This window comes from Melospiza melodia, chromosome 2 (assembly GCF_035770615.1).
Source record: "Melospiza melodia melodia isolate bMelMel2 chromosome 2, bMelMel2.pri, whole genome shotgun sequence".
NCBI classification, from domain to species: Eukaryota; Metazoa; Chordata; class Aves; order Passeriformes; family Passerellidae; genus Melospiza; species Melospiza melodia.
In genome coordinates this window covers 124,745,509-124,762,278 of record NC_086195.1, presented here as the reverse complement: position 1 = coordinate 124,762,278, position 16,770 = coordinate 124,745,509, and the positions used below count along the sequence as shown (strand labels likewise).

General features: G+C 43.6%; 1 protein-coding gene across 1 annotated transcript in view; it reads right to left on the bottom strand.

Moving 5' to 3' along the window:
- Positions 1 to 16,770, bottom strand: part of LIMS1 (LIM zinc finger domain containing 1) — a 68,225-nt gene that overhangs the window by 37,792 nt on the left and 13,663 nt on the right. The gene's annotated exons all lie outside the window — the stretch shown is intronic.

The window sequence follows — 16,770 nt, the reverse complement described above, 5'->3', positions numbered from 1 at the left end:
TGCTCCATTAACTCATAAATTAAGCAGGAAAAGAAAACCCTGCAAAAACCCTTCTCCAGCAAGCAGAAACCTACTTTGGCTGAGTTTTACAATACCTCCCTCTGCTGGGAAAATACTGCCTCGTTTCTCGTGCCAGTATTTCTTCCTACAGCCAGAGGGAGGTACGTATCAACCCACACTTACTTTAGTAATTCAGACCGGAGCCAAGCTGAGAGCAGAGATGAATGAGAGACCAGGGGGTGAAGATGCAGGTGGGCATCATAGCCAGAAATTTATGTTGTTAATCAGCAGATGATCCATGCATGAGTAGGTGTGCAAAGAAGAAAGCGTGACACGGCATGAATAGGTTTTGTCCTGCCATTTGTACATAGGCCTCTTAAAAAAAACTAGTGACAAACAAGCTGACAAACAGATGATGCCCTAAGATGGGTAAAATTACTCATATGGACCTGGTATATGACGGGGTAACATCTTAAAAGAGAAAGGAAAAAAAAAACCTACACCAAAATGATGAGGGGAGAGATAGTTTAAAGCCAATAAAATCACAATTTAGATTTATTTTCACAGTCCAGAGCATGTAGGGAAAAAAACCACAAGCAATTCCCACCGTGCATTTCTAGATCCAGGACCTAGCCTTCTGAGTAATTGTTACTGTCTTGGAATTGAAAACCCCTTCCCAACAGAGATTTTCTAAGTCAGTCAGAAATCCACCTTTTATATTTAAGCACCTTGGTTATGATGCATGAAGATCCTATGCTGAAAAGTCTTATCTTTAAAAAAGTTTATTTCTGCTTGCACTCTGCTACTGTAGATATGTCCAGAAGGTTTACTTTATTCTATCATGATGAGATAAACTGCCTCTAGAAATGAGGGCAAAAGGCCCCAGGTGGGTGGTTAGAAGTTCCCCAGTAGATGCTACAAAAGACTGGAGACATCTCCATGTTTGAAAAAAAATAAAAAAATAAGAAAATAAAGAAGCAGACCTAGAAAACAGGCGGCAAATGAAGGGAACAGGAAACTGCCTAGAGAACTGCTGCCCTGATACCCCAAGGAATTACCAGCTCTGGCAGTCAGGTTGTGTTCTGAAAGCCAGCAAGCCCTTCCAGGGTGCAGAAAAGCTGACTGAGACATATCAGATGGGCAATTGCTGAGCCCTGGTTTGGGTGGAGAGCTACTGGGACATCTCAAAACAGGTCCCAAACTGACTTTGCCCTTTCAGAGAAGGAATGGGACTATTAGGAAATCCTAATTTTTCTCCAAACATCACTCATCAGGGTTAAATAAATGCAAACAAAACTACAGCAGCCTATAAACTCTGCTGACTATCAGCAATTACTCTCCTGGATCCATCTTACAAATACTTTTCAAATTACTAATGCTCCATTAAACATAGAGAAAGAAAAGCTTCTCATCAAGGTTTTGTCTCCTTTTACTGAAATGAAATGCCAAAGAGAGTACAGTACAATTCCCTTGAGAAGGCTGGAAAGCTGGTAACCCTGACTACACGCTTGAAGGTACCAGCACCTCCTGGCACACAAACAAACACAACAAATACCATGAAAGCAGTAGGTGACACTACTTTACAGCTCCAAGGGTTTCTGTTTTAGGAGGACAATTCAACCCTCAGCTCCCAAGAGAGCACCAGAGCATTTGAGTGCTGCTGGTTGTATGGTGAGGGTTGGTGAATTTAGCAGCCCAGAAGCAGCAATAATCCTGACTCTACACCTGTAAAAAAATCCCTCAGCCACCTCACACAATCTCTACTGCCCAAAACACCAAGGCATGGAAAACACATTACAGATGAAAGGGGAGAAGGCAGTGAGGACACTCAGAAAACACTTGAGACAACACAGGTCAGACATACTGACAAGTGGTTCTATACTCTGACCAGCTTTTCCAAGAAAGGTAGAAAATGATGGGTGCCTAGAGAGTATCATCTTCAAATGCTCATAAACCTGTAGTATGATGCTTTCTTGTATATAAGAACTAATATATTCTCTAAAGCAAAATACAGAAAGTAGATCAGGTGTCTACAAAGAATGAAGCTGAACACATGTAAAAACACTTAAAAATCACAGCCAAGGTGCAATTTTTAGCAACTCAAAAAAAATCTAAGTTTTAAGTATTTACATTTTGGTTTCTAAATTATTAAAACTTGTAATTCATATCCAAGCAGAAAAATCCATACTGGAAAAAATAAAACAAAAACCTAAACCAAAATGAAACAAAAACAAACAAACAAACAAAAACAGTGCAAAAGAAATGAAAGTAATTCAACCTGGACATTCAGTATGATGATGTAAAATGGAAAAGCTATCCCCCCTTCCCTTAATGCTGTAAAAACTGCTTTGAGACTCAGCATAAAACCTAAAAATATGATCTCATATGGACTTTTCATAATATTTTAAAGCACATGAAAAACATACTTAAGAGTCTTAAATCAGAGCAAAAGCCTTAAACCAATAATGCACAGCTGCCCTACCGCAAAAGCTCTGTTTCTCTGGCAAAGTTACTGACTTCTGAAACAACCACAGCAGAAGCGACACAATTTCTGTAACAGGTGGCACAAATCTTTTCTTTCCACTGGAATTATGGTTTTGGGCTCAATTACTCTGTCACAGTGTCCTCTTCCTCAGCCAGCAGAAGACCTGTCAGCAGTCGTTTATCTTCAAACTGACCATGAATCCTCTGCTCTGGGTGGGGACAAAACAGCATCCCTAAAAACACTCCCACTGAGCAAAGGATAAAAAACTACTGGAAATACCAGAATATCTCAGCATTTCCAGAACAACAAAGGACTTTGCTAAAAGCTCTGTTACCATGCTGCTTGCTTTAAGTAGTAATAAAACCCAGCAAGCAGAACTATTATTTGTCCTCTTCCTAACTCTATTTATCACCATTCCCATGCATGGCTCCTGCTCCCAATAATTTCCCTGCGAGTGACTAAAAGCCCACACAGCTCCTAGCCAGGCTGTTGGCTCAGAAGGCAGCACAATGTGCACTCCAGCAGATGCCTCAGCCAGACCCTCAGCCCCACTGACCAGGTGCACACTTACTGTCAGCCTGTAGCCTCGCTGGCAGCACGTTCACAATGAGCAGCCTTTCCCATATAAAGCTGCACATCAAATGCCCACTGTCTGCATGCTTTCCCTGTGGTTATTACTGGTAGTTGTGATAAAATTTAAAAGAAGAATAATTTAAGTGACTCAGTAAACCACTTCCTTCTTTGGCCCTGTAAAAACTTGATGTTGTAAAGAAGAGACTAAATCTACTAAAATTCACAGTTCAGCTCCACAAATTGTGTCATGCCAATTCTCCATCTCAAAACCACTAAGGACAGAGAAGGAAGCAAACCTTCCACCTCATAGGAAAGGCTAAAGCTTTCATTATACCATCAGTGTGTGGTACAGAAGTACAAAACCATAAGAACAGTAGGACAGCATTCCAGGTCCTTTTATGGGAACAGCAATCCTTGGAATCACTGATGAGCAGCAAAGAGTCAAGCAGGGCCACTTCAACCTATCACAAGCATCTGTCAGTGCCATGTGGAGTGGGAAGATCACATCTCCATCTCCCCACCTTCCCACCTGCTAAGAAAGAGGAATACTCACTGATTTTCTTCTTTTCTGAGATGAAAGCAGACAGTGTCACACACTGTAAGGCTACTGCCACCTCTGACAACCTCAGCACAAGACAAGGACTAACTGGGGACAAAACCACCATCTCACAGAGCAGGTTAGGGTGGTGAACCTGCCCAGAAAAACAAGAGTTGAGATGTGTCTCTCTTGTGTGGACAGAGACTCAAACTCAGTTTTTCTAAAGCAATCTGAATCCCTGGGACACCTCAAGGCCTCAGGCAGGAATACCTTTAAAATCAACAATGTTTCCCCATCAGTTGCTACGAAGATCTGTAAAAAATAAAGCCTGAAACCTTGCTCACCATCAGTGACAAAGAAATTAGGCCACAACCTGATGTCTGCAGGCAGCAGTGTAGTGTCCCCATCTCAGTACAGCAGTAGGGCTTCAGGCTTTGGTCCCCCTGATTGCCAGTGCACCCTCCCAAATGGTCAGGCAGGAAAGTTTTCTTACCACCTGTTTTCACCATACACACAAAATAATGCTATGCCATACCAGAAGAGCCAATTTTGCTTTTCCTTCATCATGTCTCTACATCCTGTTTCTTGCTCCTATTTCTGTCTTTAGGCCACTTAACATTATCGCTAACCCTTTTCTGTGAACAAATTAACAATGTAAGTTATCTTTCCAAGCTGCTGTTTCCCATACTGTCACATAGTGCTTCCTCATTTGAACTTCTTATCTCTTCCTGTAAAGACCTTTCAAGTACAAAAGCAGCAGTAAAATTTCATTAAACTTATCACTGGACAGTTACCCTCCCAGGCGAAAGAATGCACTACAGCTTTGCCTCTCAAAATAATGTGGCAAACATCAAGGTAACACATTTACTCTTGAGCATGAAATAAATCACAAAAAAAAAGTTATACAGAATGAGAGGCCTTGGTTGCCACTGCAATTCATATTATTGAATATATTGCTCATATGCCAGCAGCTCCGCTTTTATAAAAAGCAAGGCCAGTTTGTTGATTCACCATAACTACACAAGCTACAACACTTCATGGTTAATGTGAATAAGCATCCATTAAAAGGGAACTAGGAAAATAAGCATTAACTCTTCAATTAATGTTTTAAAGCATGTTTGAGCAATTCATTAACCAGCTGGCCTGGCTAAGCCATGTTTTTCAGTTTTGTTCACATCACAATATTTGGCTCTCTTTTATCACCAACTTGTTTTCCAAAAGAGTCATGCTAAAAGAAAACTTGTGAACAAAATTATGACCAATGAGATCAGAACAAGACCAGCCCCAGAGAGACTATGCTCATAGGCACTGACACATCACTGCAGTCTGGTGCTTGCCCAGGCCTGATGGGAAGCGCAGGGCAGAGTCACACAAACAGCTCTGGACAAAGTCACACGGTTCAGCCAAGCCCATCAGCTGCTGCTGGCACCAGGGCTTCCTGCAAAACAGCTCAGCAGATGTGGCCCTGCAGTGATCATGAGCTCCTGAGGTAACAGAGAGGGGGCTGGACCTGCACTAAGCATAGAGTTAGACCAAAAAGTTAGTCTACAAGCAAAAGTTAACTAGGGAAGGGAACCACTGGTTCATATCCACATTTCCACAGATTCAGAGTATTTTTCTTTGCTCCTCTAGCAGGCCAACATGAACTAGAACTGCAGAGCACAGGTAGTGCCAAATCCCCAGAGCTGCTCTGGGATGCTCAATACTGCAGCTTCTGGACAAGTCAGTGTCCTCTCTGCTCCAGGCAACAAGAACCACCCTCTGCAAGGAGACCTCTGAGGTGCCAGGAGCTGGTAGAGAAGCCAGACAGTCACACCCTGCAGCTGTCTGTCTCACCACCCCCTGAAATCACCATCTCCGGGGCAAAACAAGCAGAAGGAAATATGTACTCATGCCTCAGCTGTTCCAGTTTGCCGAGGGTGTATACAAGAGACGGCTGAACTGACCTTGGAGCTCACCACCAAGTTCCTTTTTTCAACTTACGACGCTCTTCCTTCCCCTTCCCCACACACTCCTTCCTCCCTCACCTTCACCCCAGCTGCAAGGAGCAGCCCACGTCTTCCTCTCTCAAGAGCTCTCTCCCAGCCACGAAAACGGGAAAAGACCGGATTTGGCGGGTGGTGGGTTAGTGAATGCAGCTGCTGTAAGGCAAAGGACCAGTGCGTGCCATACACAGCACAAGATGCAGGAAGAATCCCTCCAGCTCAGCAGAAGTGAGATGTTCCCTTATCATGATCCCCGAGCCCCCGGCTGCAGCCGCCCCCTCCCTCCCCTCGGGCCGTGCCCGGGACCCGCCGTGGGGCGGCCCAGCCCGGCCGCGCTCGCACCGGCAGGCGGAGCCCGAGAGCCGCGCTCGGGCCCAGCCGCCCGGGCCTCTCCGCACGTCCCCGGCCCGCGAAGGGTCCCCTGCCCGCAGCGCCCTTCTCTCCCCACACCGGGGGAGGCCTGTTCAAAAAAACTGGGGGAAAAAGCCCCAAACGCCCCTGGGGTTCCCCTTGCAGTCCTTCCTGTCAGTGCCATCACGGCTGCCGTTCAAAGCAGAGCCCAGGCCACCAAAAGCTAACAGCAAATTTACGTCCATCAGAGCCAGACCTCCCAGCCAGACTGACTCAAGCTCAGGTAAAAAGTCACAATTGCAGACGTTCAAATAAGACATTTTTCACTACGATGGTGGTGAAATGCTGGAACAGGCTGCCCATAGAGCTGGTAGCTGCCCCGACCCTGGAAAGATTCGAGGTCAGACTGGATGGGGCTCTGAGCAACGTGATGGATTAGATGTCCCTGCTCATTGCAGGGACACTGGACTAGATGGCCTCTAATGTCCCTCCCCCCTAAATTTTATGATACTATGAAATGGCACCAATTAATACAGTCTGCTCTCAAACAATGAGAGGACAGACAGCCATTTGTCTTCTCCTGAACTCACTGCAGTACTTGAAGACAACTTTTTCAAAAGGGTTACTGCTACACCTGAGCCAGGCCTGGAGCAATGCCCTAGGATGAACTACATTGCTCAGCTAGGAAGGGATGGGAAACACCAGCTCCACCACTACACTCACTCTTCTCACCAAGTGTCCTCTCCTGGGGCCATGGCAGTGGCAGAGCTGACTGGAGCAGGGGCAGGCTGCAGGGACCCAAGTGCTGGCCATGAGCAGGGGTTGCAGCAGCTGATCAGAGGAAGTATTTGATGCCAGGAGCTGTCAAAAGCTTCCCCTCCTCTAAAATGCTCATGAATAACAGGAGAAAGGTTTGGCCTTTCCACAAGAGTACTGCTGTTAGAAGTAAGATAACATCCCTGCCATTCTGCCCAGCCTCCTCCTCCACTGTGCCCATGGCAGGGCAAGACAAACAGGATGGCTCCATAATGCCCAGCACAACTGGATGGTTCCTTGCAGCTGCGTCCTGATGTGCAGGGAGATGCACACACCCCGTTGCATGGACAGCACAGCCATGGGCCAAACTGACACAGTCATCAAGGGTACATCAGGGCATGAGCCCCATTTCAGGACTCCTGATTTCAACTACCTACGTCACTGTGCCTGTCTCCTTTCTGACACAAGAGCACACTGGAGGAGGGAATACTGCTTCAGAGAAAAAAGTGATTTTAATTCAGGGTAGGGCTATCATATCCCTTCTATTTCACTTACAGAGACTACAGATGCACTAAAAAATCAAAAAGGATTTGCTATCCATGGATACAACCCTGTTCCTAGGCTTCAGTAAAGAAGCATGCACTCACTAGTCAGTACATTTCCAATCTTCTTCAAGTGCTTTGTTGCTTTAACAAGGCCTCTCTGTTATCCTCCTCTGGCAGGACAACAACTCTCAGGCTTTTTCAGTATTAAATACAGTCTCTTCAAAATAATCTAGGTCAACCAACCTTCTATTTAATGCATAGCATTTCCAAAATAAGATCTGTTTTTCTCTGCAGGCACATCATAAAACATGATAAGGCTTTTAAATAATCCTTCAAATGGCCCAGCCCATGGTCATTTGAATTCTCTTTCATGATCACCACTCTTTTCAATTATTTTCATGAAACTTCAACTTCTTGATTGTGGAGCCTCTTTTCTGACTGCCAAGATAATTTTTAATTCATCTCCTGTATCCTTAAAGGTTTATCCAAGTCAAGGACATTCACAAACTTCATAAGCCAACTTTCAGCTGCAGCATCCAAGTCACTGATCAAGTACTAAATGCAAGTGATAAAAGAGAGAATTCCTGAAAGGTGCAATCAGGCAGGTTCTGTTTGGGGGATCCTGTTGGTGGCTCTGTCAAAACATCAATTCCTGTCCAAATGCTTCTTTTCATACACTTGCACACCTCCCTTCTAGCCATTTCACCTAGACTGTTATTTCTAAACTGCAAAATGCTTTCTTGAAACCAAGCCCTAAGTCCACACTAATATACCTTAAAAGGGCATGATGAAGAAACAGGAGGAGGTATCAGCAGCGCTCATGTGAACGGTCCACAACAAGAGAGGCAAGAAAAGACAAGTGGATACACAGAAGAGAATTTGCAAGGCTTATGCTCCAACAAAGTCAATCACCATCACTTGAATTCTGAAGCCTCTTTCTCAAGTTTGCTTATGAAATTTTGTGTGAGACAGCATCAGCAGATACATCTATTTCCTCTTTTCTGTTTTTAAGGCACGCTCATCTGCCAGACCTGGAAAACTGGCTGCTTTGAAACAATCTGTTCTTAGAAATCCACGTGGCTCTTTTAATGCTCTATTATTCAGTAAGTGCTTATATATTGACTGTTAGTTGCACTCATGACTTGCTAGGGTTCGAAGTTAGGCTGACTGAGCTTTAGTTCTCCAGCAGCCTGTTTTTGTCATCATTTTCAAATATAAAAACTGTAGGCAATCGTCTGGGGCCTCTTACATGAGCTCTGAAAAAGCATCCCTAATAGGCCTGACAGCAGTCTCTGAATCATCCAGTACTACTGCTGGCACAATGTGCACAGTATTAAGCCAAAATATTAGAGAAATTGTATCACACTATGTTTGACATTAATGTCACGAAAAGCATTCTTCCTCACCATTACTAATGCATATTATTATCTTTAAGGATTAAACAGGAACAGTGGCAGCCAAGGGAAAATAAACAACTTGCAACCATGAAGGTTAATGCCTATGGAATGGTATGAAAGGACCAAAGAGACAAATCTCTTGTGAGAAATTCTTCACACATTTCAGCCTGATCTGGCTCCATTCACCTCCAGGGTTTCATTAATGCTCTCCCTTTTCCCTGGGGTTATGTGAAAGAGGAAATGAGATAACGCCCAGTCGGTCCTTGTTACAGGCTCCAGCCCTTTGAACAGCACTCAGCAGTCACCCTGACTAACACCATCGGTAGCTGCTTTCCTCCCACACTCGCTGGCAGGGGCCCAGGGATCTCCCCTCCCAGGCGTGCTGCCACCAACCCGGGGCCAGCTGGCCGCCGCCGGCCACCCTGCTTCCCTCTGTCGCACCTCCCTTCTGCTACTCGCTGCTCCACCCATCGGAATTCGGGAGTACAAAGGACTCCTTTCCCCCTCTCCTCCCAGTGATACCAAGCGACTTGTGCTTGGCATTGTCTCACCAGGGCACTGCAAGGGCTTGCCCCACTCCCCAGCCTTCACAAAATGCAGGCGGTGGCTCGGCTTGTAAAGGAAGCCCTGCATCCACAGCACCCACAGACATTAGCTTTGTCCTTGAATCTCATGGCCAACTCAGGATTCTCAGGATGAAGGATTAGCCAAGGTGATGTCTGTCTGGACTTGCCCACCTGGCCAGGGCTGGACCACAGGGCAGAGGAGAGAGTTGGGGCATAAATGCCTGCCCTAACCTGAGGAAAAATGCACTGCAAAGACTGGATTTCATTCAGGTGTGGTTTGTTCAATGCTCAGACCAAGAAGCTGCACAGAATTATGTGATCTGTGGCAATCCTCCATGCAGTTATGAACTTCTGGATTACTGATCAACTGTAGCACCAGAAAAAGTTCATCATGAAGCTGCACATTTAAGAACACTATTGGAGGAATAAATGTAGGCATCAGCAGAAGGAAAAACAAGTTATTACATACCAGACCAGTGAAGATGAGCTCAGTGAAACAACTTAATTGTTTGGAGGGGAATACAGTGAGTCATCTTTAAGAATTTCAAGTGTTCTCAGCACAATCTCTCACAAGACTCCAAAGTACTTTATAGACTCAGAAAGAGTCTGCAGGCTCTCCAGCTCAAAAACCCCACCTATGAATACGTGTTTGGATTATTGGACTTCCATTGCATTATTAGCTGGATCCCAGTTTGAAGAAATTTGTGTTCCAACATGAAACTGCCTTCAAGTTTTTTATTACAAAAGAATGCTATAAGCAACTAGAAATGTATGCAGCATTTATTTCTGAAGTCATAAAAGCCTGAAGTATTTTTATTCAGACAGCCCTTCCTAGTCCACATGTCTGTCTTGTGTATCACTGCAGTAAACCTCAAGAACTACTCCACCCCTTCAGGTCAAGAGTAGTGAGGTCATGGATCTCCAGAAATCACCCTTGTATATCATCCAGTTCCCCTTCTGTCACCCAGAGGGATTGCCAGTCCCTGCACACCCTCCCCTCCTTCCCCAGCACTCTTGTCTTCCCTCACAAATGGCTTATCCAGGGACTTTCCATATGGGTGCTTTTCCAGCAGCACAGCAGAAATGTGCAGCAACACAGAGGCACAAGTGTGTGCTCCCTGTTGTAAAGAGCAAAAAGATATCATTCAGAAGATAAAACCAAAACAACTTATCTGTAATTATTCACCATAAACATCTTGGTTTTGACCATACAAACATAAGCTTGGGCGTAACTTCTACCAGGAACTGTGAAGAATGCCAGTTTGTAGGAAGTCAATGCACATATTGTACATATTTTAAAGCTCTTGCTATAAATTCTGCTTTACGTCACAGTAGCTATGCAATAACCTTCCAAGCTGACACCAGAATCTTTTTTTTTCCCCTAAAAAATAGGGGCACTTTACAGCAAAGCAGAGAAGTCTTATCTGCAAGATAAAGTAAGGTACTACTCCATTCTGCTTGCTGTAACAAAACCAATCATAAAGGGGAAACAAGAATACTTTTATTATAAATCACATCCAATCACCCTACTGCTTAGTACTGAATAAATAATAAATTATAAATAAATATAATAAATAAATAAATATAATAAATAAATATAATAAATTATAAATAATTTCTTTAACATCAACACCTCTTTTGCTTGCAATTCCACCCATGGAATATTAGACATTCTGTTAATTTCAGAACTGTATTCCTCTTGCAGCTTTACCTGATTTTGCTTTTTTTAGGAAGGAAGAAGGGGGTGTCAAGGCAGTCTGCCATTCCCCAGATGACTAACTGCTTTACCTATAAGTCCTCCACTGCCTACTTCCCTCTGCTATGTACAGGCCTGACTCTGTAGTGTTTAAACATCTCACTATTTATCCTCAAGCACTCCTGTAAGACAAGGTGGTGTTGAACTCAGCTGGCAGCTCTGGAGCTGGGGCAGAGGCAACACCATTTATCACAGTCGGGAGTAGGAAATGGTGCAGCACGGGGGACCAAATCCTACTCTGGACTTGCATCCTTGCCTCAGATCACATGAAGTCTGGAGAGACACTCTAGCAGAAAGGATGCTTAGTTAAAAATGAAAATAAATGGAGCAGTTTAACTTGAACAAAAGGGAAGCATTTCAAGGCTCTCAAGCAAAACCCTTACTAGCAGCAGAATGCCACCTCAGCTTTGGGTTTGCAGCCTGTTTGCTGGCTGGGCTGAGGGTCTCTGGCATTTAAGAGCCAGATATGAAAGTGCTGTCTGGGGACACAGCAAGACGGGGGATGTCCATCTATCTGTCTGTCCCACTCCTTTTCCTGAGTTTTTTACACTAGGCAGTCTGAAGAGAGGGAATCGCTTCCCTCCCACCAGTGGCCAACTTGGGTGCTCCTGTGGTGGCCATTAGGATGAATTCACATTCACAGGGTGATACTGAAGATTCACCTGAAGATTGTTCATCTGTCATGGGGAGCAAGATCATGCTCCTGCAGCCCACCAAAGCACCTTGGCAGGCGCCTGTGTTTTCATTTTTGGCGAGGGCAGGGAAGCATTTCTCTAAGAGAAAAGGAGTGGCAGGACAGAAGGAATCCAGGCCCGGAGGCACAGTGGGGTGGATCAGTGGGAACACCGCTCTGATCACCTCATCTGCACATTTGCTGCACCCTGCCAGCCCTGACAATTATGGCACCACACTTGCTGCCCTTGGCCTCAGTCACCCCACTGGCTGCCTGTGCCCCTTCTCCTTTACTTCACTTAACTGTCCTTGGTAAATGGGGCATCAGAAAGAGGCATTTCACTTCAGGAGAAGAAAACAGCTCTTTTGCCTGCACTGGGAAACCAGCCAGCTCCCATTCAAATCAAAGGGAAGGGATCACGTGGATGCATTTCAATTAACTGCACTGGTGAGGCAGGCTGCTAACAGGCTTCCCTTTCAGCCAGACCCCTTCATTTATGTCTTCTCTTGGGGAGGTCGTGGTGTATTCAGCCAAATTACGTGGGAGATTCATCTCATCAGTGTCTGAAAGCTGGGAGGAGGCTGTATTTGCAGAGGGCTGAATTTAGCAGGGCCATAATCTGGTGGCAAATAAGGGGAAAAAAAGAAAACTTATTTTCAGTCTGCTAGAGCTATGGTCTCCAAATTATTTTGATTGTGTACTTTTATCAGAAAAACAAAATAGCTCGTATCCCCAGTACAGGTACCTTTATTTATTTATAAATTATGTGCATACAGTTCCAACATCAGACAAGCAGACTGCAGGGGTTAAAGAGCTGGTCTCAGCAACTATCATGTGCTCACTGCTATTGGCCCATCACACAGGCTCTTATGCCAGTACCACCATCAGATACTCCAGGGCAACTTTCAGGTAGCATCAGTCTCAGGAAGGAAAAAGAAAACAAAAGGAAACATAACCAAAAGAAAAACAGCACAAGGCTTCTTGCAAGCAAGAGTGTGTGCCATTTCTCAAGAACTGTTTTCCCTTAAAAGTAATTTTCAAAGCCTCTGTGGACACACACCCTTCATGAAAGAATGCAAGGAAGGAGCATTCACAGAGATTCTAAAGGCAATCTAAATATGGGTCACATATGTGTTAAGCATATAAACAATCATGTTCAGATAAATAATTACTCTCATGGGTTACCCTTAACAACCAGAAAAAAAACCAGGTCTGAAGTCAGTACTAACCTGCAGCGGGTTTTTGGCACTCTGACAATGGGCATTCCCATTTCAATTTCTATTTACTTCTAACTGCTATAAAAATAGCAAGTCATCAAGTAATGAAGCACATCAAATACTCAGCATATAAATAAGTAAAAAGATAAACAACATCAGGTGTGTGGTAAGGTAAAGGTCATTTTTATTTGTGTGGAAAATACAGCAAGCTTCGAAGAACAAGAGCAGTAACAGAACCAGTATTACAATTATATGTTTATTTTTTCCCTTAATTAATTCCCTTATGGTAAGTTACATGCTAATATCAATGATAGCAATAGATAAGGAAAATATAAGTACTATACAGACATTGCTTTAACCAGGAACTTCCACAGGCACTCAAAACTTATGAAATTATTTGAAAATAGAGCTGCCATACAGCTCAAAAAAGCCTGATGCACATCTTTCAGAATAACCCTCACCACCCTTATTTGAGCATATAGTTAGCAGAAGAAATGGAAATCCCCAGATGTTGTGTCTGACAAAAAGTAGAAGTGAATTCTGTGCACTAGATATTTGAAAAGAAAGAAGTTACTTGCAAAATTGACTTTTCTGCTTTCTAAGTACTACAGATCTGCAAGGATGCCAAGCTATTCTGAACACAGCCCATAACAGAATTCATTCAGGACAGCAAAAAATGCCAGTTTAAACCATCTTTATTTTACTACCATTTTTAGATAATGGTAAGGCCAGTAACAAACAATTACTGATGTTGGTGTATCAAGAAAGTACCAAATTAAATTTTAAGAAGTTTGCTTGTCTATCAAACTCCTTTTTTGGTAGCTCTGATCTGCTACTGAAAAAATGAGGCATTGGTCCAACATAAAGAATAAGCCTGAGGGGGAAAAAATCTTTACTCCAAAAAAATCCAACAATTCTTTTGACAGAAAGAAAAAGAGGAAGAAAAGAATTTTCATCTGAATGCACATATGGAAAAACAATCTGGGTTCCTTCAGACTCGGGGGGAGGGGGATATGTAGAGGAAGTTTTAATTAAAAACAAAAAAAAAAAACAAAACAGCCCAAGACAACCACAGTGAGCAGCCAGGAGATCAGCCATAGGAGTCCAGCTCCTCAGATCCCTACAGCATCTCCCGTGTGCCCTGCTCCCTGCCCCACCCCAGAGACAACCCCATCCCTGCCATGCTGTGAAATGCGAGCAGGGACAACCAGGAGCAAAGCAGAAGTTTTCTGTCATTTTTAGTTCCTCCATGACTGTGAACATGCAGCCCAGGAAGACACAGTGGGCCAGACTGGAGCCAAAGAAACCCACCAGCTAATGCTGGTGCCTGCAACAGCTGGAGATTTAAAACACAAGAATTCCCACCTCGACATGAGGAAGAATATCTTTACACTCGGGGTGGCAGAGCACTGGAACAGGCTGCCCAAGGAGGCTGTGGGATCTCCCTCTCAGGAGACATTCAAAACCCACCTGGGCACATTCCTGTGTCACTGCTCTTGCTGACCCTGCCTTGGTAGGGGGGGTTGGACAAAATGATCTCCAGAGATCCCGTTCCAACCTTAAGAATTCCATGATTCTGGGATTTATGGGACACATTTATTACTGATTTTTGAGCTTTAAAGAACAGGGGGGAAGCAGTTACAAAAATGTGAAGACACTACCCATGCTAACTACTTAAAATGAGACAAAAGAGAAAACCAAAAAAAAAAAAAAAAAAAAAGGGTGAAAACAAGAATTCAGTAAAATATGTGATGTCAGGCATGTATTCTAATTTCAAATCTTATCTTTCAGACTTGGCCTCTGGCTGTTCTTCTGTGCCATTTCAAGTCACTTAAAACTTCTTGCAGTCATTGCAGATGAAGCAGTTCAGATGGGATTTGCAGGGAATCTTCTTCCCACAGCAGGAAGTGGAGACAAAGGCAGCAACAGGCAGAGACAGTTTGGGTAGAAAAAGCTGATGCAGTAAGAGAGGACTGCAGATGATGGACGGTGGGAGGGAGGGGAAGGCAATTACCATAATTGGTATTCTGGAAGCCACAGCCTATAAAGGGAAACAATGAAGTTTCATCCTGTAAAATCCAACGTCCCACCAAGTCTGAATATGTTCCAGATTTATTAGTGGTTAAGAGTAGATGCTTAGAGGAAAGCACAGGAATTCCAGTAAATTAATTCAAGACAGTAATAAAGCCAGAGAATATGACATACACCAGTATTATATGAAATACATTATGTGAAATGAAAGTGAGACTCAGGGGAGCACCTTCAAAAAAATGGTTGGAGAAATGTTTCTGAACTTCTGCTGACATGAATGAGAACAGCTTCAGATGCTCAGTGTTCCCAAAATAGGACTTGTAACCCAGGCTTCTCTTCCTGGGTTCATTACAGAAAACAGCTTTTTAATTACCCAGATTTAAATAATCCTGAACTATTCTGTACCTCAGACTTGAAATTAAATCAGATTTTCTCAAAAGAAAGCTCGAAGTGGCCCAAAATTCCTTTAAATTCTGTTTCTCCTGTGTCCGTGACTTGCACCTATAAATGTCAAAAGCTATTAAAAATAAAATTTAAATCAGCCCTCAGTTTTAATCACCAGTGCCAGAAACCATGGAACAGCAATTATATAGTGGAAGAGGAAGAAAGAGAAATGAAGATAAAATTTTCTTGTTGTCAGAACAGCCACAGGATTTCTCACTGAATTCCTTTCAGCTAGGGAAATCTTAATAAATATGTTATTTGTATGTGGATAAAGTACAATAAAAATGCCTGGTTTTATTAAATTTTAAGGAATTAAGATAGGCTAACCCTGCCAATGGCCCATACCTACCCAAAGGGAGGGATGAATGTTACTGAGGGGACTGTGCTATGCTGCCATCACCTTCCAGACAGGAGCTGGAGGACAACTCCCTGCTTTTGGGCTCAGAGCATCACCCTCTACCCAGGGAGGAGGCTGCTTTATCTTCAACCCAATCATTAATGTATGCTTTGACTGCTCAAAGGAATCTTCCCAAACACAGAACAAGCAGTCCAATCAAGCTGGAAGTGAGAGTATCAAAACAAAAGATTCATAAACCAGATACCACTAAGCAACAAAAGGGGCTGTTTTACCCTCCTAAGGTAGGAGATGAAATGCCAGTTCAAGAGCACCTCATTGCTGATGCTCTTAAGAGCAAAACGTTTGGGAAAGCAAAGGCTTCCTTTGTTTTGTTTGCTGGTCGTGTGTGTTTTTAAGCTTTCTTTCTCCCAAACAAACAAACAAACAACAACAAAATCTGTATACCATTCCTGGCTTGCTCTCTGACCTTCAGCAAGTTGCCATCTCCTTGAAATCACAGTTCAGAGACACAGTTTACAGAGAGCCTGTTTCACAGCTTCTTGGGTGGATTCAATCCTGCTGCAGCAGGATGATGCTGAATACCAGTCCACAGAAACTTTCTTACCCTGACCAGATGTTTTAAAAAACAATTGTGGCAGGTAACCTGTCCTGCTATAAAACATACCACCATGAAGTTACCTTTGCTCTTCCAACAGCTGGCATAAATTCTGGGCTGTGTGCTCTGCCCAGTTAAACACAGACATCATTTGTGCCTGTGTCTGAGCATGGCTGTCCCACCAAGTGCCATCATACAGAAGTGTAAGCCCAATCCTAAGCTGCACTTCACTGTACCAGGCTTCCTGAAAACTACCAAGATTTTTATCATTCAGAAAGTGGGATAGGAACCAGAGTTCTTTATAGCCCAAATGAAATCTGCCAGTACTGTTAAATGGAATAAAACATATCTAAAAATGCTAGCCCCTTCTAAAAATCCCATTGCAGCAGAGTTATTCTTCTCTTTTTAACGGCTTTTAGCAATCACTGCACTTAAAGCACTCCCTATCCTCTCCCACCCCCTTGACTTTTGGGATGCTACAATGGGAATGCTGCGGTGTG